The sequence below is a fragment of the Orcinus orca genome, chromosome 5 (genome assembly GCF_937001465.1).
Source record: "Orcinus orca chromosome 5, mOrcOrc1.1, whole genome shotgun sequence".
NCBI lineage: Eukaryota > Metazoa > Chordata > Mammalia > Artiodactyla > Delphinidae > Orcinus > Orcinus orca.
Window position 1 is genome coordinate 32,013,787 of NC_064563.1, and position 23,674 is coordinate 32,037,460.

Consider the following 23,674-nt stretch of genomic DNA (forward strand, 5'->3'; position numbering starts at 1 on the left):
CTGGGCTTCCAGGGGGAGGATGCGGCTATTCACTAAGGAGTGGCATACAAAGGATGAGGTGATGGGGAGACAGTTTTGCATATTATGATCTGTTCTCAAACTACAAAAAAAAAAAGTTTACTTTCAGACTTCTTTGATCTGCTTAAAAGCAAATCTGTTGGGAAAATGTGTAGGGGTATATACACTGTATTTTTGAAGCTGGGTCATGGATATATGAAGGTATACTCTTCATTTTACAGTTTCCTCAAAATTTGTACATATTTGAAATTTTCCAGAGTAAAAAAAATTTAATGGAAAAGGTTAATAGCTAGATGGATCACCTAAGTCTATCTAAAGGAAAAATGAAGAGAGAGAATGTATATTAAAGATAACAGGCAGAAGAAGAAAAATCAAATAAAGACAAGCAGCCTGGTGGGAATTCCCTGGCAGTTCAGTGGTTAGGACTCCCCACTTTCACTGCTTGGGGAATGGGTTCAATCCCTGATCAGGAAACTAAGATCCCGCAAGGTGCACGGCACAGCCAAATTTAAAAAGATAAAAAAATAAAGCAGCCTGAGAAGTTCACTCAGCTGAAGAGGACAGTAGCTAGAGCTTTTAAGGGGACCTTTTTTTTTTTTTTTTTTTTGCCGTACGCAGGTCTCTCACTGTTGTGGCCTCTCCCATTGCGGAGCACAGGCTCCGGACGCACAGGCTTAGCAGCCATGGCTCATGCGCCCAGCCGCTCCGCAGCATGTGGAATCTTCCGGACCGGGGCATGAACCCATGTCCCCTGCATCGGCAGGCGGACTCTCAACCACTGCTCCACCAGGGAAGCCCTTAAGGGGACCTTATGACCTTGGCCACTGAAGGCCCTGAGTCAGCCTGACTCTGAGCTGCAAAAACAGTCCCACCCTTGGGCTTCCCTGGTGGCGCAGTGGTTATGAATCCGCCTGCCAATGCAGGGGACATGGATTTGAGCCCCGATCCGGGAAGATCCCACATGCCGTGGAGCAACTAAGCCCATGCCCCACAACTACTGAGCCTGTGCTCTAGAGCCTGCAAGCCACAACTACTGAAGCCCGCGTGCCTAGAGCCCGTGCTCCACAACAAGAGAAGCCACCGCAATGAGAAGCCTGTGCACCACAACGAAGAGTAGCCCCCACTCACCGCAACTAGAGAAAGCCCGCGGGCAGCTACAAAGACCCAACACAGCCAGAAGTAAATAAAATTTAAAAAGTTTTTAAAACGTATATAAAAAAATGAATGTTTCAACAGTAAAAAACTAAAAATAACCTAAATGTCCACATGGTACATTGAAATGCTATTCAGCCATTAGAAAGAAAGTAGATGTATATAGATAAATAATCTCCAAACTCAGTTGTTAGAGAAAAAGGATGATGTAGGAGAATGTTAATATTGATAGTATGCTCTCATCTGTGTAAAAAATGTAAAAAGGGCAATATGGACACAAAGTATTTCTTATGTCTGGATGCAGACATAAGAGATCTGTGAAAATGTTTCCTCTGGGATCTGGGGGATCTGGAATGCGAGGAAAGTTTAGTTTCCCTTGCATATACCTTTTTGCAATGTAATTTTCTATTTTAATAATCATGTGCATGTATATTACTTTTTTTTTTTTTTTTGCAGTACGTGGGCCTCTCACTTTTTTTTTTTTAACATCTTTATTGGGGTCTAATTGCTTTACAATGGTGTGTTAGTTTCTGCTTTATAACAAAGTGAATCAGTTATACATATACATATGTTCCCATATGTCTTCCCTCTTGCGTCTCCCTCCCTCCCACCCTCCCTATCCTACCCCTCCAGGCTGTCACAAAGCACCGAGCCAATATCCCTGTGCCATGCGGCTGCTTCCCACTAGCTATCTACCTTACGTTTGTTATTGTGTATATGTCCATGACTCTCTCTCACCCTGTCACAGCTCACCCTTCCCCCTCCCCATATCCTCAAGTCCGTTCTCCAGTAGGTCTGTGTCTTTATTCCTGTCTTACCCCTAGGTTCTTCATGACATTTTTTTTTCTTAAATTCCATATATATGTGTTAGCATACGGTATTTGTCTTTTTCTTTCTGACTTACTTCACTCTGTATGACAGACTCTAGGTCTATCCACCTCATTACAAACAGCTCAATTTTGTTTCTTTTTATGGCTGAGTAATATTCCATTGTATATATGTGCCACATCTTCTTTATCCATTCATCCAATGATGGGCACTTAGGTTGTTTCCATCTCCGGGCTATTGTAAATAGAGCTGCAATGAATAATTTGGTACATGACTCTTTTTGAATTTTGGTTTTCTCAGGGTATATGCCCAGTAGTGGGATTGCTGGGTCATATGGTAGTTCTATTTGTAGTTTTTTAAGGAACCTCCATACTGTCCTCCATAGTGGCTGAACCAATTCTCATTCCCACCAGCTGTGCAAGAGGGTTCCCTTTTCTCCACACCCTCTCCAGCATTTATTATTTCTAGATTTTTTTGATGATGGCCATTCTGACTGGTGTGAGATGATATCTCATTGTAGTTTTGATTTGCATTTCTCTAATGATTAATGATGTTGAGCATTCTTTCATGTGTTTGTTGGCAGTCTGTATATCTTCTTTGGAGAAATGTCTATTTAGGTCTTCTGCCCATTTTTGGATTGGGTTGTTTGTTTTTTTGTTATTGAGCTGCATGAGCTGCTTGTAAATTTTGGAGATTAATCCTTTGTCAGTTGCTTCATTTGCAAATATTTTCTACCATTCTGAGGGTTGTCTTTTCATATTGTTTATGGTTTCCTTTGCTGTGGCCTCTCCCGTTGCAGAGCACAGGCTCCGGACGCGCAGGCTCAGCAGCCATGGCTCACAGGCCCAGCCGCTCCGCAGCATGTGGGATCTTCCCGGACCGGGGCATGAACTCGTGTCCCTTGCATCGGCAGGCGGACTCTCAACCACTGAGCCACCAGGGAAGCCATATATTACTTTTTTTAATTAGAAAAGATGAAAGATTTTTAAAAGAACCAGAAATTCCAATATTCAGGAATATTTATTGTTAATATTTTGATATATTTTCTCCCAGTCTTTTCCTTTGTGAGAGCACATGTATGTGTGTGTAGATACATATACATTCATGTGTATATATGCTGATAAGAAACAACCCCCAAGATAATGTCAAAATTATCAAACTGTACATATAATCTTATATATTAATTTCTACCATTTATTAGCATTATATTGCGATATTTTTCATGTCAATAAATATTCTTTGAAAATAAACACTATTTTGAATGGCTATGAAATTTATACACACAAACATATAACATGTACATGTGTGAATCATTTATGTTGTTTATTTTTTTTTAACATCTTTATTGGAGTATAATTGCCCTACAATGTTGTGTTAGTTTCTGCTGTATAACAAAGTGAATCAGCTGCATGTATACATATCTCCCCATATCCCCTCCCTCTTGCACCTCTCTCCCACCCTCCCTATGCCTCCCCTCTAGGTGGTTACAAAGCACCGAGCTGATCTCCCTGTGCAATGCAGCTGCTTCCCACTAGCTACCTATTTTACATTTGGTAGTGTATAGCTGTAAATGCTACTCTTTCACTTCATCCCAGTTTACCTTCCCCCTCCCCATGTCCTGAAGTCCGTTCTCTATGTCTGTGTCTTTATTCCTGTCCTGCCCCTAGGTTCTTCAGAACATCTTCTTTTTCTTTTATTGGATTCCATATATATGTGTTAGCATACGGTATTTTTCCCTTTCTGACTTACTTCACTCTGTGTGACAGTCTCTAGGTTCATGCACCTCACTACAAATAACTCAATTTCATTTCTTTTTATGGCTAATATTCCACTGTATATATGTGCCACATCTTCTTTATTCATTCATCTGTTGATGGACACTTCGGTTGCTTCCATGTCCTGGCTATTGTAAATACAGCTGCAATGAACATTTTGGTACATGACTCTTTGAGTTATGGTTTTCACAGGGTATCTGCCCAGTAGTGGGATTGCTGGGTCATGTGGTAGTTCTATTTTTATTTTTTTAAGGAACCTCCATACTGTTCTCCATAGTGGCTGTATCAATTTACATTCCCACCAACAGTGTAAGAGGGTTCCCTTTTCTCCACACCCTCTCCTGCATTTATTATTTGTAGATTTTTTGATGATGGCCATTCTGACAGGTGTGAGGTGATACCTCATTGTGGTTTGAGTTGCATTTCTCTAATGATTAGTGATGCTGAGCATCCTTTCATGTGTTTGTTGGCCATCTGTATATCTTCTTAGGAGAATTGTCTATTTAGGTCTTCTGCCCATTTTTGGATGGGGTTGTTTGTTTTTTGGATATTGAGCTGCATGAGCTGCTTGTATATTTTGGAGATTAATCCTTTGTCAGTTGCTTCATTTGCAAATATTTTCTCCCATTTTGAGGGTTGTCTTTTCATCTTGTTTATGGTATCCTTTGCGATTCAAAAGCTTTTAAGTTTCATTAGGTCCCCTTTGTTTATTTTTGTTTTTACTTCCATTTCTCTAGGAAGTGGCTCAAAAAGGATCTTGCTGTAGTTTATGTCCTAGAGTGTTCTGTCTATGTTTTCCTCTAAGAGTTTTATAGTGTCTGGCCTTACATTTAGGTCTTTAATCCATTTTGAGTTTATTTTTCTGTATGGTGTAAAGGAGTGTTCTAGTTTCATTCTTTTACATGTAGCTGTCCAGTTTTCTCAGCACCACTTATTGAAGGGGCTGTCTTTTCTCCATTGAACATTCTTGCCTCCTTTGCCAAAGATAAGGTGACCATATGTGCATAGGTTTATCTCTGGGCTTTCTATCCTGTTCCACTGATCTATATTTCTGTTTTTGTGCCAGTACCATACTGCCTTGACTACTGTAGCTTTGTAGTATAGTCTGAAGTCAGGGAGCCTGATTCCCCCAACTCCATTTTTTTCTTCAAGATTGTTTTTCCTATTCAGGGTCTTTTGTGTTTCCATACAAATTGTGAAATTTTTTGTTCTAGTTCTGTGAAGAATGCCATTGATAGTTTGATAGGGATTGCTTTGAATCTGTAGATTGCTCTGAGTAGTATAGACATTTTCACAATATTGATTCTTCCAATCCAGGGACATGGTATATCTTTCCATCTGTCTGTGTCATCTTTGATTTCTTTCATCAGTGTCTTATAGTTTTCTGAGTACAGGTTTTTTACCTCCTTAGGGAGGTTTATTCCTAGGTATTTGATTCTTTTTGTTGCAGTGGTAAACGGGTGTGTTTCCTTAATTTCTCTTTCATATTTTTCATCATTAGTGTATAGGAATGCAAGAGATTTCTGTGCATTAATTTTGTATCCTGCTACTTTACCAAATTCATTGATTAGCTCTAGTAGCTTTCTGGTAGCATCTTTAGGATTCTCCATGTATAGTATCATGCCATCTGCAAATAGTGACTGTTTAATATCTTTTCTGATTTGGATTCCTTTTATTTCTTTTTCTTCTCTGATTGCCATGGCTAAAACTTCCAAAACTATGTTGAATAATAGTGGTGAGAATGGGCAACCTTGTCTTGTTCCTGATCTTAGAGGAAATGGTTTCAGTTTTTCACCATTGAGAATGATGTTGGCTGTGGGTTTGTCATATATGTCCTTTATTATGTCGAGGTAGGTTCCCTCTATGCCCACTTTCTGGAGAGTTTTTTTTTTTTTATCATAAATGGGTATTGAATTTTGTCAAAAGCTTTTTCTGCATCTATTGAGATTATCATGTTTTTTATCCCTCAGTTTGTTAATATGGTGTATCACATTGATTGATTTGTGTATATTGAAGAATCCTTGCATTCCTGGGATAAACCTCACTTGATCATGGTGTGTGATCTTTTAATGTGTTGTTGCATTCTATCTGCTAGTATTTTGTTGAGGATTTTTCTATCTATGTTCATCAGTTATTTTGCCTGTAGTTTTCTTTTTTTGTGACATCTTTGTCTGGTTTTTGTATCAGGGTGATGGTGGCCTTGTAGAATGAGTTTGGGAGTGTTCTTCCCTCTGCTACATTTTTGCAAGAGTTTGAGAAGGATACGTGTTAGCTCTTCTCTAAATGTTTGATAGAATTCACCTGTGAAGCCATCTGGTCCTGGGCTTTTGTTTGTTGGAAGATTTTAAATCACAGTTTCAATTTCAGTGCTTGTGATTGGCCTGTTCATATTTTGTATATCCTACTGGTTCAGTCTTGGAAGGTTGTGATTTTCTAAGAACTTGTCCATTTCTTCCAGGTTGTCCATTTTATTGGAATATAGTTGATTATAGTAGTCTCTCATGATCCTTTGAATTTCCTTTTTTTAAAAAATAAATTTATTTATTTATTTTTGGCTGTGGTGGGTCTTTGTTTTTGTGCGTGAGCTTTCTCAAGTTGCGGCAGGAAGGGGCTGCTCTTTGTTGCAATGCATGAGCTTCTTATTGTGTTGTCTTCTCTTGTTGTGGAGCATGGACTCTAGGTGCACAGTCTTCAGTAGTTGTGGCATGCGGGCTTAGTAGTTGTGGCTTGTGGGCTCTAGAGCACAGGCTCAGTAGTTGTGGTGCACAGGCTTAGTTGCTCTGCAGCATGTGAGATCCCAGACCAGGGATTGAACCCATATCCCCTGCATTGGCAGGCAGATTCTTAAACACTGCACCACCGGGGAAGTCCCCAATCCTTTGTATCTCTGCAGTGTCAGTTGTTATTTCTCCTTTTCCATTTCTCATTCTGTTGATTTGAGTCTTCTCCCTTTTTTCCTTGATGAGTCTGGCTAAAGGTTTATCAATTTTGTTTATCTTCTCAACGAATCAGCTTTCAGTTTTATTGATGTTTGCTACTGTGTCCTTCATTTCTTTTTCATTTATTTCTTATCTGATCTTTATGATTTCTTACCTTCTGCTAACTTTAAGTTTATTTGTTCTTCTTTCTCTAATTGCTTTAGGAGTAAGGTTAGGTTGTTTATTAGAGATTTTTCTTGTTTCTTGAGGTAGGATTTTATTGCGATAAACTTCCATCTTAGAACTGGTTTTGCTGCATCCCATGGCTTTTGGGTCATCGTGTTTTCATTGTCATTTGTTACTAGCTATTTTTTGTTTTTTCTTTGATTTCTTCAGTGATCTCTTGGTTATTTAGTAGCATATTGTTTAGCCTTCCTGTGTTCGTATTTTTTACATTTTTTCCCTGTAATCGATTTCTAGTCTCATAGTGTTGTGGTTGGAAAAGACACTTGATACAATTTCAATTTTCTTAAATTTACCAAGGCTTGATTTGTGACCCAAGATATGATCTATCCTGGAGAATGTTCCATGAGCACTTGAGAAGAAAGTGTATTTTGTTGTTTTTGCATGGAATGTCCTATAAATATCAATTAAGTCCATCTGCTCTAATGTGTCATTTAAAGCTTGTGTTTCCTTATGTATTTTCATTTTGGATGATCTGTCCATTGGTGAACATGGGGGTGTTAAAACCCCCTACTATTATTGTGTTACTGACAATTTCCCCTTTTATAGCTGTTAACATTTGCCTTATGTATTGAGGTGCTCCTATGTTGGGTGCATAAATATTTACAATTGTTATATCTTCTTCTTGGATTGATCCCTTGATCATTATGTAGTGTCCTTCTTTTTCTCTTGTAATAGTCTTTATTTTAAAGTCTATTTTGTCTGATATGAGGATTGCTACTCCAGCTTTCTTTTGATTTCCATTTGCATGGAATATCTTTTTCCATCCCCTCACTTTCAGTCTGCATATGTGCCTAGGACTGAAGGGGGTCTATTTTAGACAGTGTTTATGTGGGTCTTGTTTTTGTATCCATTCAGCCAGTCTATGTCTTTTTATTGGAGCATTTAGTCCATTTACCCTTAAGGTAATTATCGATATGTATGCTCCTATTACCATTTTCTTAATTGTTTTGTGTTTGTTTTTGTAGGTCTTTTCCTTCTCTTATGTTTCCTGCCTAGAGAAGTTCCTTTAGCATTTGTTGTTAAGCTGGTTTGGTGATGCTGAATTCTCTTAACCTTTGCTTGTCTGTAGAGGTTTTAATTTCTGTCAAATCTGAATGAGATCCTTGCTGGGTAAAGTAATCTTGGTTGTAGGTTTTTCCCTTTCATCACTTTAAACATGTCCTGCCAATCCCCTCTGACTTGCAGAGTTTCTGCTGAAAGATCAGCTGTTAAACTTATGGAGCTTCCCTTGTATGTTACTTGTTGCTTTTCCCTGGCTGCTTTTAATATTTTTTCTCTCTATTTACTTTTTGATACTTTCATTAATATGTATCTTGGCATGTTTCTCCTTGAATTTATCCTGTATGGGACTCTCTGCACTTCCTGGACTTGATTGACTATTTCCTTTCCCCTGTTAGGGAAGTTTTCGATTATAATCTCTTCAAATATTTTCTCAGACATTTTCTTTTTCTCTTCTTCTTCTGGGACCCCGATAATGTGAATGTTGGTGCATTTAATGTTGTCCCAGCAGCCTCTGAGACTGTTCTCAGTTCTTTTTCTTTATTCTGTTCCCTGGCAGTTATTTCCACTATTTTATCTTCCAGGTCACTTAGCCATTCTTCTGCCTCAGTTATTCTGCTATTGATTCCTTCTAGTGTATTTTTAATTTCACTTATTGTGTTGCTCATCATTGTTTGTTTGCTCTTTAGTTCTTCTAGGTCCTTGTTAAACGTTTCTTGTATTTTCTCCATTCTATTTCTGAGATTTTGGATCATCTTTACTATCATTACTTTTAATTCTTTTTCAGGTAGACTGCCTATTTCACCTTCATTTGTTTGGGTGTGGTGTGTTTTTTCCTTGTTCCTTCATCTGCTGCATATTTCTCTATCTTCTCATTTTGTTTAATTTACTGTGTTTGGGGTCTCCTTTTCACAGGCTGAAGGTTCGTAGTTCCCATTATTTTTGTGTCTGCTCCCAGTGGGTGAAGTTTGTTCAGTGGCTTGTGCAGGCTTCATCGTGGAGGGGACTTGTGCCTGTGTTCTGGTGGGTGGAGCTGGATCTTGTCCTTCTGGTTGGCAGGGCCACGTCTGCTGGTGTGTTTTGGGGTGTCTGTGAACTTAGTATGACTTTAGGCAGCCTCTCTGCTAATGCGTGGCATTGTGTTCCTGTCTTGCTAGTTGTTTGGTATGGGGCGTCCAGCACTGGAGCTTGCTGGCCATTGGGTGGAGCTGGGTCTTAGTGTTGAGACAGAGATCTCTGGGAGAGCTCTTGCCTATTGGCGTCACATGGGGCTGGGAGGCCTCTGGTGGTCCAGTGTCCTGGACTTGGCTCTCCCACCTTGGAGGCTCAGGCCCGATGCCCATCTGGAGCACCAAGACCCTGCCAGCCACACAGCTTGGAAGAAAAGCAAGGAAAAAAGAAAAGAACATGAACAGATAGAACCCGAAATCAAATGGTAAAAACAAAACTAAACAGACAAAATCACACAAAGAAACATACACACACACATTCATAAAAAGAAAACAAAAAAAAGAAAACAAACAACAAACAAAAGAAAACAAAACAGGCAGACCAGTAGGACAAATGGTAAAAGCAAACTTAAACAGACAAAATGACACAAAGAAACATACACATACATACTCACAAAAAGAGAAAAAAGGAAAAATATTTAAAAATTAAAATAAATAATAAAAAAATAAAAAAAATTAAAAATGGAAGAGAGCAACCAAACCAATAAACAAATCCACCAGTTATAACAAGCACTAAAAACTAAACTAAGATAAACATAAAACCAGAAACAAATCAGATGCAGAAAGCAAACCCCAAGTCTACAGTTGCTCCCGAAGTCCACTGCCTCAATTTTGGGAACATTCTTTGTTTATTCAGGTATTCCACAGTTGCAGGGTTTATCAAGTTGATTGTGGGGATTTAATCTGCTGCTCCTGAAGCTGCACAGAGAAATTTCCCTTTGTCTTCTTTGCTTGCACAGCTTCTGGGATTCAGATTGGGTTTTGGCCTCCCCTCTGTGTATACACCACCCTCAGGAGTCAGTTCCCCACCCAGGCAGGAGGGGTATAAGCAACAGCTGATTAGGGCTCTCTTGCTCACTCAGCCCAGGGAGAGAGGAGTATGGTAGTCATAATTGGAATGTGGGGTGAGCCTGTGGTGGTAGAGGCCGGCTTGACATTGCCACAGCCTGGCGCACACTGTGTGTTCTCTCAGGGAAGTTGTCCCTGGATCACGGGACCCTGGCAATGGTGGGCTGCTCAGGTTCCTGGTGGTGGTGGGGGTGTGGGTAGTGACCTGTGCTTGCACACAGGATTCTTGGTGGCAGCAGCTGCAGCATTAGCGGTTCATGCCCATATCTGGAGTGCAAGCGGATAGCCGCGGCTTGCACCAGTCTCTGGAGCTCGCTTAGGTAGTGCTCTGCCTTCTGTGGGTACACAGAGCAGGAATCCCCTCTCCTCGCATACCCCAGAACAATGGTCTCTTGCCTCTTAGGTAGGTCCAGACTTTTTCCCAGACTCCCTCCTGGCCAGCTGTGGCACACTAGACCCTTTCAGGCTGTGTTCATACAGCTAACCCCAGTCCTCTCCCTGTGATCTGACCTCTGAAGCCCAAGCCTCAGCTCCCAGGCCCCACTCACCCCGGCGGGTGAGCAGACAAGCCTCTCAGGTTGGTGAGTGCTGGTTGGCACTGATCCTCTGTGCGGCAATCTCTCCGCTTTGCCCTCTGCACCCTATTGCTGCACTCTCCTCTGTGGCTCCGAAGTGTACCCCCTGCCCACCCCGTCCCCCCCAGTGAAGAGGCTTCCTAGTGTGTGGAAACTTTTCCTCCTTCACAGCTCCCTGCCAGAGGTGCAGGTCTCGTCCCTATTCTTTTCTCTCTGTTTTTTATTTTTTCTTTTGCCCTACCCAGGTATGTGGGGATTTTCTTGCCTTTTGGGAAGTCTGAGGTCTTCTGCAAGCATTCAGTAGGTGTTCTGTAGGAGCTGTTCCACATGTAGATGTATTTTTGGTATATTTGTGGGGAGGGAGGTGATCTCCATGTCTTACTCCTCTGCCATCTTGAAGGTCCCTCTCTATTTTTTTTTTTGACTAATATAAGTAAAGCTGTAACAAATATCTTTGTATATATTCAATTACATTAATTTATTTAATTCTATTTTAAATTAGTTTCTAAGAATAAATTCCTCAAAGTAGAATTACTGGGACTTAAGGGCCTTTATACATATGGTTAAATTAATTTCCAGAATGTTTACACCAGTTTACTGCCCCAGCTGTGGAAGAGATTGTCTATTTATGACAAAGTTGATTTTCCAAAATGAAAATAGCTTTGTTGCACTTTCTGATTATAAAATCAACATATAATAAATAGAGAAATTCAGAAAATACAGGAAAGTAATAAAAAGGAAAATAAAAACCACTATCCAGAGATACTCACCATTAATACTAAGGCATACATCCAGATTTTTTCCTACTACATATTAACTTGATTTTGTTTAACTTAATGTTTCTTTCCAAGCTAATTCATCATATGGAGGTACAGTATCTTTTTAATAGGTACACTGTAATCTATTAGGAGGATATACTATAAATGGCTGTGTCAGAATATGTCCCCTGGGAAGCAGACTCTGAGGTGAATTTTAATAGGCAGGATATTTATTACGAGTGCCCTTGGTATCAAAATCTGTGGAAGGAAGGGGAAAGAAGCAGAATTGAACAGAGGGAAAAGTTAAACTGGGATGCAAACAGATGAGAGCCTCAGCTGACCTCACAAGGAATTCTGGTGCAGAGTTATCCCAGATTAGACTGAGATGACCAGGACCCTGGCACTAACTAGTCATTGGATATGGGCCATCCTGGGAAGGGACATGCCTCTCCACAGTGGAGGCAATCCCCAAAGGAGTTAATAGAATTCCTGGAAGTCGGGGTAACAAATCCTTCACTGAACATAGATCTGGGCAGCATGTCACATTGCCCACTACAGTTGAAACCAAGCAGGACCCTGCAGGGCCTTACTGGAGATGGGGCCCCATATCCCCCACCTCTTATTCATAGAAAAGCTTTAGCCTCCTAGGCCTTCCCCAAATTCCAAAGAACAAGTTTAATCAGAAAAGGAAGAAAATGCAGAAAGGAAGGAAAAGGTCAAGCAAGACAAAATAATAATAGTTTAGCCATAAAGCGAAGTTAAGGACCTTTGGTTCCTCCTCAGGGGCTATAGATATTATCCTGACCCATATCCTTGAGTTGTTTTGTTGATTGTGGGTATAAATTGGTACTATCCTTTTGAAGGGCAATTAAAATTAATGATACAATTTAAAATCCATATACCCATTGACCCAGCAATTCTACTTATCTTCCAGATGGAAGAAGTTAACTGCATAGTGACTGCTAGCACATAGACCGTAGACCAGTCAGAACCAAACCAGAAGGTTGATGATTGAGATTCCCAAAATACCACCCGGTCACCTCACCAGCAACAATCAAAAGAATGTCCCCTGGCTGATCAGGCATATGGGACTCTCTCCCTCACCTTGCCTTTAAAAAACTTTCCCCCAAAACCATCAGAGAGTTCAAGTCTTTTGAGCATGAGCTGCCCATTTTCCTTGCATGGCCCCATGTTGGGCATCTTGCAATAAATGCTATACTTTCCCTCACTACAACCCAGTGTCCGTAGATTGGCTTTGCTGTGCATTGGGCAACTGAACCTGAGTTTGGTTAGGTAACACAATCTACCTGTTGTTCTATTCAGATATACTTATTCATTTATGTTCTTGGAGCAGAAACACCATAATTAGGATGGGCCTCTTTTTCTGTGGGAAATACTAAAAAAGAAGGTTAATGGCACAAACTAAAACCCCTAACTGAAGCCAGTTAGTCTCTGGCTTCAACTGATACTCATTGTCTCCTTCTTTCTCCATCCATTCTGTGTTCCCCTTACCCTAAACTATCATACCTGCTGGGCTGGTGGCATGACCCAGACCCTCAACCTTGAATGGTATGAACCCTGTCACTATGTCCTTCTTGCTCTGAGATTGCTACACTAGTCCACTTATGGTCAAAATTGGACAAGAGTTCACCAAGAGATGTGCATTTGGATCACCTGAACGCCAAACATGTTCCTCTCTACCTCCATGTGTAACCTTCTGATGCCAGAATCGTGACTCCTCTTTTTGCCCAAAGGTCCCTGGAGTCAAAGAACACAAAGAAGTTGGGTTAGCAGCCATAGCTTGTAGCTCACTGGGAGTCTTGCTGTGTTCCCTGGTGAAACTGTGTTGCCTTTGGAGACCTATACCTCCAATTCTGCAGAATTGGGAGACAATTTTCCATGGATCTCTTGTGTTTCTGCTCATCTTACATGCAGACACCAACAGCTTTTGTTCTGAACTATTTTTTCAAGGATGTTTGTATAGGAACAACCTTATAAGATAGAGATAGTATCTCTCTTCAGAACAAAAGACAACTCTTTTTTTAAGAAAATTGAAATATAGCAGGGACTTCTGTAGCAGTCCAGTTGTTAAGACTCCACACTTCCACTGCAGAGGGTGTGGGTTCGATCCCTAGTCGGGGAACTAAGATCCTGCATACTGCACAGCACAGTGGAAAAAATAATTAAAAATAAAAATAAAATTAAGTAAAAAATTGAAATATAGTTGATTTACAATATTGTTTCTAGTGTACAGCAAAATGATTCAGTTACATATATTTTATTTCAGATTATTTTCCATTATAGGTTATTACAAGATATTGAATATAGTTCCCTGTGCTATAAAGTAGATTCTTGTTGTTTATCATTTTTATATCTAGTAGTGTGTATCTGTTAATCCCAAATTCCTAATTTATCCCTCCCCCGCTTTCCCCTTTGGTAACCATAAGTTTATTTTCTATGTCTGTGAGTCTGATTTTATTTTGTAAATAAGTTCATTGGTGTCATTTTTCTTATTCCACTTATAAGTGATAGCTTATGATTTTGCAAAAGACAGCTTTGTTTGGTGTTTGATATAATAAAGATAATATCTCTGTCTGGGGAAAAGTTTGGGCAGGTTGTTTGATAAAAGTTTCTCTAAACTCAGAGTATCTCAGCCATGAAGCAAACCCACTGCATGTACAGCTCTATCTAGACCACCTCACATCTTCCTCATGGTTCCTGGGGAACAAGGGAAACTAGTGCAAATGTAAGCTTCACGCTGCTTGTTGTGCTGTGAACAATTAAGTCTACTGACTGACCCAGGAGTCTCATGTCTTCTGCCAGCATCTACAATAGTGGCAGGCTAACTTGTCAGCTTGCAAACTGGGTAAAATCTCAGACCCTTCACAGTTCTTGACAACTATGTTATTACTAAGGGTGGGAAAATTAACAGCCCTGGGGCAGAAATGTTATCCATTACATGTATATGAGAACTGTTTCTGATTCTCTTTTCTGAGATAGATGGAAAAGAACATACTTGTCAGTTTAATAGTCGCATACCATGTACCTGCGTCTATGTTATTCTGCTTTAGCAAAGAATTGTATCTTGTATTTTTCTCCAGAATCGGTCTGGTTTTTGCAGGGACCAGACTGGTGAATAAAATGGAGGTATGGGGAATTCCCTGGCAGTCCAGTGGTTAGGACTCCATGCTGCCACCATCGGGGCCCCGGTTCAATCCCTGGTCAGGGAATGGCAAGCCTTGTGGAGTGGTCTAAATAAATAAGTAAATAAATAAAATTCATCTTTAAAAAATGGAGGTATGATGGGGATCACCAACTTTTCATCCTGTGGATCTTTAGAAGTGGCAATAATTTCCATCATTCTCCCCAGCAATACTTTTTAAAATTTATGTCTACTAAGGGAGGGGGAAGTTTCAGAGGCTTCAGGTTGGTTTTTTTCATTATGATCGCTGTTACTTCATAGAGCAAGGACCCAATGTGGGAGTCGTGCCAACTGTGATGTATATCTATTCTGCTTGTATATGTGACGATGACGACTGAAGAAATGACTAACATGTGAATCTATAGGTCATTTGGGCTCACTGTGAGCTGGACCTTGGATAGGACTTCATTTTACCTGGTCCCTATGTGCACCTACTCTGAAAAGGAGACCATGATGATTCTCTGGATCTCCAAGTATCAGTGTCAATTCAGACTCTATGATCAACAGGCCTTGAAATGTTTATGTATTCTCATTTTCCCTGTGCACAGTTATCTGAGTAAATGGCCTTAGGTCCAAGGGTTCTGGAACAACCTTTGGCGAAAAACTGAGGAAATCATTACTGAGTACATTTGCATGGTATTACAGGTTTCCTTCCTCCTGGGGACCTGATCTCTTCTTAAGTTAGTGAGCTCCAGGTCTAAACACAGATTCATATTTGGAAACTTGGCAAGGAATCATGATTTTAACTGGGGCGATTACCTCAGTCTCCTGACTATGCAGTTTTGAATACAACTGATGATACAAACTGAGTGGTACCTTTATTGACTGCCCATTTATTTTTCCCCTAGGGACATCATATTCTATTAATTGTCTGCGTAATTCTGTGTAGGTCACTTCCCACTGGCTGCTCCTCTGAATTTATATTACAATAATTGTCCAACTTGGCTTCTGACCATTAAACAACATAACCTGACCTCTATCATTTGGGGGTCCTATTATCCCTGTTGCTATCATTAAACCTAGTTCCTTAATGGCTTCCTTTACCATCAGCTCTGGCTTATAGAAAGTCACCATGGAGCTTCTTAATGAGACTGGTGCCCCTCACAACAGTACATTTCTTATGTCCTTACATATGGTGTAGCCTCCTGGCCTTCAGTAATTTGATCATCTTGTGGGTTTTCATCTTTACATAGTATATGGTCTGTAGCATGACCAATTGTCGGATTCTTTGAATTCTTTCTTCCACTGTTTTCATGGTAATTATGGCATTTTAACCCAACTTCCTATGAGCCATCACTTTTTCCATGCTTCTAGAAATCATCCTAGTAGCAAATTCACACTGTCTCCTGGGTTTTTGTAAATATGTTTTTTATTCTTCAATTTGTTAATATGGTGTATCACACTGATTGATTTGCATATATTTAAGAGTCCTTGCATCCTGGGATAAATCCCACTTGATCATGGTGTATGATCCTTTTAATGTGTTGTTGGATTCTGTTTGCTAGTATTTTGTTGAGGATTTTTGCATCTATATTCATCAGTGATATCAGTCTGTAATTTTCTTTTTCTGTAGTATCTTTGTCTGGTTTTGGTATCAGGGAGGTGGTGGCCTTGTAGAATGAGTTTGGGAGTATTCCTTCCTCTGCAATTTTTTGGAAGAGTTTGAAAAGTATGGGTGTTAGCTCTTCTCTAAATGGTAGAATTCACCTGTGAAGCCATCTGGTCCTGGACTTTTGTTTGTTGGAAGAGTTTCAATCACAATTTCAATTTAATTACTTGTTATTCGTTTGTTCATATTTTCTATTTCTTCCTGGTTCAGTCTTGGAAGGTTATACCTTTCTGAGAATTTGTCCATTTCCTCCAGGTTGTCCATTTTATTGGCATAGAGTTGCTTATAGTAGTCTCTTATGATGTTTTGAATTTCTGCGGTGTCCATTGTAACTTCTCCTTTTTCATTTCTAATTTTATTGATTTGAGCCCTCTCCCTCTTTTTCTTGATGAGTCTGGCTAAAGGTTTATCAACTTTGCTTATCTTCTCAAAAAACCAGATTTTAGTTTTATTGATCTTTGTTATTGTTTTCTTTGTTTCTATTTCATTTATTTCTGCTCTGATCTTTATGATTTCTTTCCTTTTACTAACTTTGGGTTTTGTTTGTTCTTCTTTCTCTAGTTCCTTTAGGTGTAAGGTTAGATCGTTTATTTGAGATTTTTCTTGTTTCTTGAGGTAGGATTGTATTGCTATAAACTTCCCTCTTAGAACTGCCTTTGCTGCATCCCATAGGTTTTGGATCATCATGTTTTCATTGTCATTTGTTTCTAAGTATTTTTTCAGTTCCTCTTTGATTTCTTTAGTGATCTCTTGGTTATGTAGCCATGTATTGTTTAGCCTCCATGTGTTTGTGTTTTTTACGTGTTTTTCCCTGTAATTGATTTCTAATCTCATAGCTTTGTGGTTGGAAAAGATGCTTGATATGATTAATTTTCTTAAATTTACTGAGGCTTGATTCGTGACCCAAGTTGTGATCTGTCCTGGAGAATGTTCTGTGTGCCCTTGAGAACAAAGTGTAATCTGCTGTTTTCAGATGGAATGTCCTATAAATAGCAATTAAATCTATCTGGTCTATTGTGCCATTTAAAGCTTGTGTTTCCCTATTAATTTTCTGTCTGGATGATCTATCTGTCCATTGGTGTCAGTGAGGTGTTAAAGTCCCCCACTATTATTGTGTTACTGTTGATTTCCTCTTTATAGCTGTTAGCAGTTTCCTTATGTATTTAGGTGCTTCTATGTTGGGTGCATATATACTCATAATTGCTATATCTTCTTCTTGGATTGATCCCTTGATCATTATGTAGTGTCCTTCCTTGTCTCTTGTAACATTCTTTATTTTAAAATCTATTTTAGATTGTGGTGCAGTGGTTGAGAGTCCACCTGCCGATGCAGGGGACACGGGTTTGTGCCCTCGTCCGGGGGGATCCCACGTGCCGCGGAGCGGCTGGGCCCGTGAGCCATGGTCACTGAGCCTGTGCATCCGGAGCCTGTGCTCTGCAATGGGAGAGGCCACAACAGTGAGAGGCCCACGTACCGCAAAAAAAAAAAAAAAAAATCTATTTTATGTGATATGAGTATTGCTGCTCCAGTTTACTTTTGATTTCCATTTGCATGGAATATCTTTTTCCATCCCCTCACTTTCAGTCTGTATGTGTCCCTAGGTCTGATGTGGGTCTCTTGTAGACAGCATATATATGGGTCTTGTTTTTATATCCATTCAGCGAGCCTGTGTCTTTTGGTTGGAGCATTTAATCCATTCACACTTAAGGTAGTTATCGATATGTATGTTCCTATGACCATTTTCTTAATTGTTTTGGGTTTGTTTTTGTAGGTCCTTTTCTTCTCTTGTGTTTCCCACTTAGAGAAGTTCCTTTAGCATTTGTTGTAGAGCTGGTTTGGTGGTGCTGAGTTCTCTTAGCTTTGGCTTGTCTGTAAAACTTTTGATTCCTCTGCCGAATCTGAATGAGATCCTTGCCAGGTAGAGTAATCTTTGTTGTAGGTTCTTCCCTTTCATCACTTTAAATATATCATGCCACTCCCTTCTGGCTTGTAGAGTTTCTGCTGAGAAATCAGCTGTTAACCTTATGGGAGTTGCTTTTATGTTATTTGTCATTTTTCCCTTGTTGCTTTTAATAATTTGTCTTTAATTTTTGTCAGTTTAATTACTATGTGTCTCAGTGTGTTTCTCCTTGGGTTTATCCTGCCTGGGACTCTCTGCGCTTCCTGGTCTTTGGTGGCTATTTCCTTCTCCACGTTAGGGAAATTTTCGACTATAATTTCTTCAAATATTTTCTCAGGTCATTCTCTCTCATCTCCTTCTGGGACCCCTATAATGCGAATGTTAGTGAGTTTAATGTTGTTCCAGAGGTCTCTGAGGCTGTCTTCATTTCTTTCCATTCTTTTTTCTTTATTCTGTTCCATGGCAGTGAATTCCACCATTCTGTCTTCCAGGTCACTTATCCGTTCTTCTGCCTCAGTTATTCTGCTACTGATTCCTTCTACTGTATTTTTCATTTCAGTTATTGTATTGTTCATCTCTGTTTGTTTGTTCTTTAATTCTTCTAGGTCTTTGTTAAACATTTCTTGCATCTTCTCGCTCTTTGCCTCCATTCTTTTTCCGAGGTCCTGGATTATCTTCACTCTCATTATTCTGAATTCTTTTTCTGGAAGGTTACCTATCTCCCTTCATTTAGTTGTTTTTCTGGGGTTTTATCTTGTTCCTCCAGCTGGTACATAGTCCTCTGCCTTTTCATTTTGTCTATCTTTCTGTGAATGTGGTTTTCGTTCCAGAAGCTGCAGGACTGTAGTTCTTCTTGCTCTGCTGTCTGTCCTTTGGTGGATGAGGCTATGTAAGAGGCTTGTGCAAGCTTTCTGATGGGAGGGACTCTTGGGGTTTTTTTTTTATGTTGTTAAATCATTAGTACTAGGAGAGTGCTCCCAATTTCTCCCTTATCCAACTTTATATTCCCTTTCTGTTCATCAAGCACCCTCAAAATTCAATCCTACATATAGTCTCTCAATTTATGCTGACTGTATATTAAAGCTCCTTTTGGGTATAATCCCTTTCTTACATTATTATATCCAGCACATTGAGGCTTATCATCAGTTAAGGCCTATAGGATGGGAGGCAACCTGAAAACAAATCTTGAGAGGGAGAGCAGTTGTTGTCTTGATGTGAAGAGGTCTTTTCACCATCTCTGAACAATGGAGGGAAGTGATAGGTCTTAGCAGAGGAGGGCAGGCCTCTTCTGGAAATATCCTCATCTACTGTGTCAAGCCACATTCTTTTCCAACCAGGGCCCTGACCTTGGCTTAGTATATCTGTCTTGGCTAAAAGTTTAATCTTTGGAGCTTAGCCACCCTGAGTTTATTCTGGTCTCCCACTGCAGGAGATGAGAACCACTTTATGCACTACAAAAGAGACCCTGTAGTCTTCATTTTAGCTTTCAATTGGTGGTTAATCACTCAGCTTTTCATTATCTTTTTACAGTGCATTAATCTGGCTAAGGAATAGTCACCTGTTTTAGTCAGCTTAGACTGCCATAACAATATACCATAGACTGGGTGACTTAAACACCAGAAATTTATTTTTCAGATTTCTGGGAAGAGATCAAGGTGCAAGCCAATTCAGTTCCTAATAAAAACTCCCCTCCTGGTGTGCAGACAGCAGCCTTCTGGTTATATCTTCACATGACCTTTCCTTCCCTGTGTGTGGTGGGGAGAGAGGGGAAGAGGAGGGGGAGAGGAGAGGAAAAGCAAGGAGAGAGGGAAGGAGAGAGAGAGAGAAAGAGAGGTGTCTTCCTCTTCTTATAAGACCACCAATCCTATCAGATCAGGATCCTACTCATAAGACTTCATTTAACCTTAATTACCTCCTAAAAGTCCTATCTTTAAATGCAATCTTGTAGGGGGTTAGGACTTCAACATATGAATTTGAGGGGAGGGGGACACAATTCACTCTACAGGACCAATTAATTTCATTGTCCTTATAGTTACTATTTTCCCCATATGTCTCAAGTACCTGATACATCATATCCATTAATACATAGCCTTCCACTAATTACCAACCTGATTTACCATCCATGAAAGTTTTAACAATTGGACTGTAATTGTGTGATGGTGTCCTTATTGTCAGGTGGGCAGCTAATGATCAAACTCCAAGACCCCATCTTAGGGCCTACTTTCTCAGATCTCACTCCTGACACTAAACGTCACAGGTTGGTTCCTGGGAAGCAGAGTATGAGATAGAGTTTAACAGGCAGGATATTTATTAAGGAGTACCCTTGGAACTAACACTTGTGAACCAGAGAAGAAGGAAGCAGGATTGGGCAGAGGGAGAACTGAGCTGTATGCAGGTCCCGTAGTGAGGTCAGGAGATTAGAATTGACCTTCAGAGTTGACCCAAGTTGGCTAAGATGGTCAGGCTCTTATACCCCAACTTTGTTCAGTAATTGAATGTGGGGCAACCTGGGAAGGGGCCTAACATTGAGCGATGTAGCTTTCTGCAAATGTAGCAATCCTGAAGGTTCCAAAGATTCTGCCAACAGCACCCAGTACCTGGGACAAGTCTTTATAGTAGGGGGATCTGGGCAGTGCATCAAAATGCCCACCACAGGGGTGAAGCATTTAAATTTCTCGCTCCTTTTGTTTTCATAGAGGGAAGAAAATTTCTACTCCCCAGAAGGAAAAAGAATGAGAAGAATTCAGCATCTTTCTCTTCCCAGAGAAGTAGGAATGACTTCTCTGGTAGATGAGATTAGAAGGAATCAAGCTTAAAAGACTAAACCTTTTCTGGGCTTCCTCTGTTTCTGATTCTGTCTAACTTCCTTTCTGTTTCTGTATCCCCTGGCTTGTCAGTAGGATTCAACAAATTCTCTGCTCCTCAATGTTATAAGCTTATGGGGAAGGCCTGAATCTCACGGGAAAGCCTGAGGTTGTCCAGTTTTGCTTATGACTGGGTGATGGGTGTATTCCGTTGCATGAGGGGACCATTAGCAAGCCCATTTGCCAACCCAAAGGTATTTCTCTAATTAGCTTTATCTAAGCTAATTTTTTTTTTTTTTTTTGCGGTACGCGGGCCTCTCACTGCCGCGGTCTCTCCCGTTGCAGAGCACAGGCTCTGGACGCGCAGGCTCAGCCGCCATGGCTGACGGACCTAGCTGCTCTGCCGCATGTGGGATCCTCCTGGACCGGAAAACGAACCCGTGTCCCCTGCATCGGCAAGCGGACTCTCAACCACTGTGCCAATAGGGAAGCCCCCAAGCTAATTTTTATAAATTGTATTTATTATGAAAATTTCAAACGAACAAAAAAGAGAGAATAATACAATGAATATATTCAGTATCTAATTGAACAAATAGCAGGATTTTTATTCAAGTCAATATTTTGATTCCCTCCTGTCTTGATTCCTGAATTTTATTTTTCATTTGTTTCCATATTTAAAAAAAAAATTAAGAAACTTCACATACAATCTGGATTTGTGACTGCCCTTGGGGAAAAGAAAAAGAAAAAAGGAAACCCTGGCAACACTGGACAGCCTGGCAAGAACCAGATGATTCTGAGAAGCTACCTGCTTTAAACTGGGTTCAAGCTCTCCCGTTTGTCATAATCTCCACCCATCCCAACATGGATACCAAATGTCAGTTTGCCACTCACCATAAAGCTTAAACTGTTGCTTTTATTACGTCAAATTTTCCCCTCCTCCCTACTTATTTATATTATCTGTCTGGCTCCTGTAGGCATTTGAATTTTTGGTCCTTGCTCTACAGACGGCCTTTTTAGTCTACCTACAAAAGATCAAATCCAGTAAAACATAATCACAGTGTTTGAGTGTTCATAACAGCTTTACCATAAGAAGAAAAAATTATGTACAAAATGTGCATCAGCATGTAAATGGACATATTGTAGTCTAATCATATGGTGGAATACTACAGCAGCACTAAAAAGGAATGAATGATTGCTATACACAACCATATGGATGAATCTCAAAATAATTGTACTGAGTAAAGAAATAAAACAAAAAAGAAAGTATTATTCCATTTATGTAAAATTCTAGAAAATGCAGTTAACCTTTAGTGACAAAGCAGATCAGTGGTTGCCTGAATGGACGAATAAAGGCAGGGAGGGATGGATTACAAAGATCTATGAGGCAACTTTTGGAGTTGATGGATATATTTATTATATTGATTATGGTGATGGCTCCATAGGTTTATATAGGTTACAGATCATTAAACCATACACTTTAAATATGTGTAGTTTATTATATGTCAATCACACCTCAATACAACTGTAGCAAAATAAAACTAAACCCTCAAAACGAAACAAACAAACAAAACACCAAGTATCTGCCATGTATACTAGTAAGTGCTCAATGCATGTCTCCCTAAATACCATTGACAGAAGATGCTTATATTCACTAATTGTTTACATGTATTCAGAAAAAAAATTGCAGTTCTGGTCCTAGTAACTTGTTATTAAATTTTGATCCATAGAAATATCATAACACTAAGATTAAAGAGAAAATCCAAAAGCTTCTGGAAATGGATAACAGTGGCTGCTTCTTGAGAGGAGAACTAAGAGGGTAAGGGAAAATGATAGGTAAGTAACTTTTTGAACTGGTCACATGCATGTAATATTTATACTAAAAAAGTTCTTTTTCTCGGGCTTCCCTGGTGATGCAGTGGTTGGGAGTCCGCCTGCTGATGCAGGGGACACGGGTTCGTGCCCCGGTCTGGGAGGATCCCACATGCCGCGGAGCGGCTGGGCCCGTGAGCCATGACCGCTGGGCCTGCGCGTCCGGAGCCTGTGCTCTGCAGAGGGAGGGGCCGCAGCGGTGGGAGGCCCCTGTACCACCAAAAAAAAAAAAAAAAAAAGTTCTTTTTCTCAGTGTAATAACAAGGGTTCTTATAAGGGCACATCGGAGAGGAGAGAGGATATGACCACAGAAGCAGAAGCTGGAGTGATCTGAAGAAGCAGCCATGAGCCAAGGAACGCGAGCAGCCTCTAGAAGCTGAAAAAGGCAAGGAAGTGGATTCTCACGTAGAGCCTTCAAAAGAACTCCGTCCTGTGGACACTATTTAGAGCTTCTGACCTCCAGAACTGTAAGATAATAAACTTGTGTTGCTGTAAAGCCACTAAGTTTGTGACAGTGTATTACAACAGCAATAGGAAACTAATATTAGACCCCAGTTCATCTCACAGTCCAGATATCACTTATGTAAGTCTGATTAAATTAGTATGAAACATGCAAAAAAAAGTTCTTTTTAAGAAATAATGATTTTCTTTAGGGCTTCCCTTGTGGCACAGTAGTTAAGAATCCGCCTGCCAATGCAGGGGACATGGGTTCGAGCCCTGGTCCGGGAAGATCCCACATGCCGCAGAGCAGCTAAGCCCGAGTCACAACTACTGAAGCCCGCGCGCCTAGAGACCGTGTTCCGCAACGGCTATTTGAAACTCTACAAGAAATAAAGCCAAACAAAGCAGCTTACCGCTCAAGTGTGAAGCACAAATATTTGGGCAGGGGATAATAAGGAAAGAGAATCCGTTTGATCCTGATACTCTGCACATTTTCCTTTGA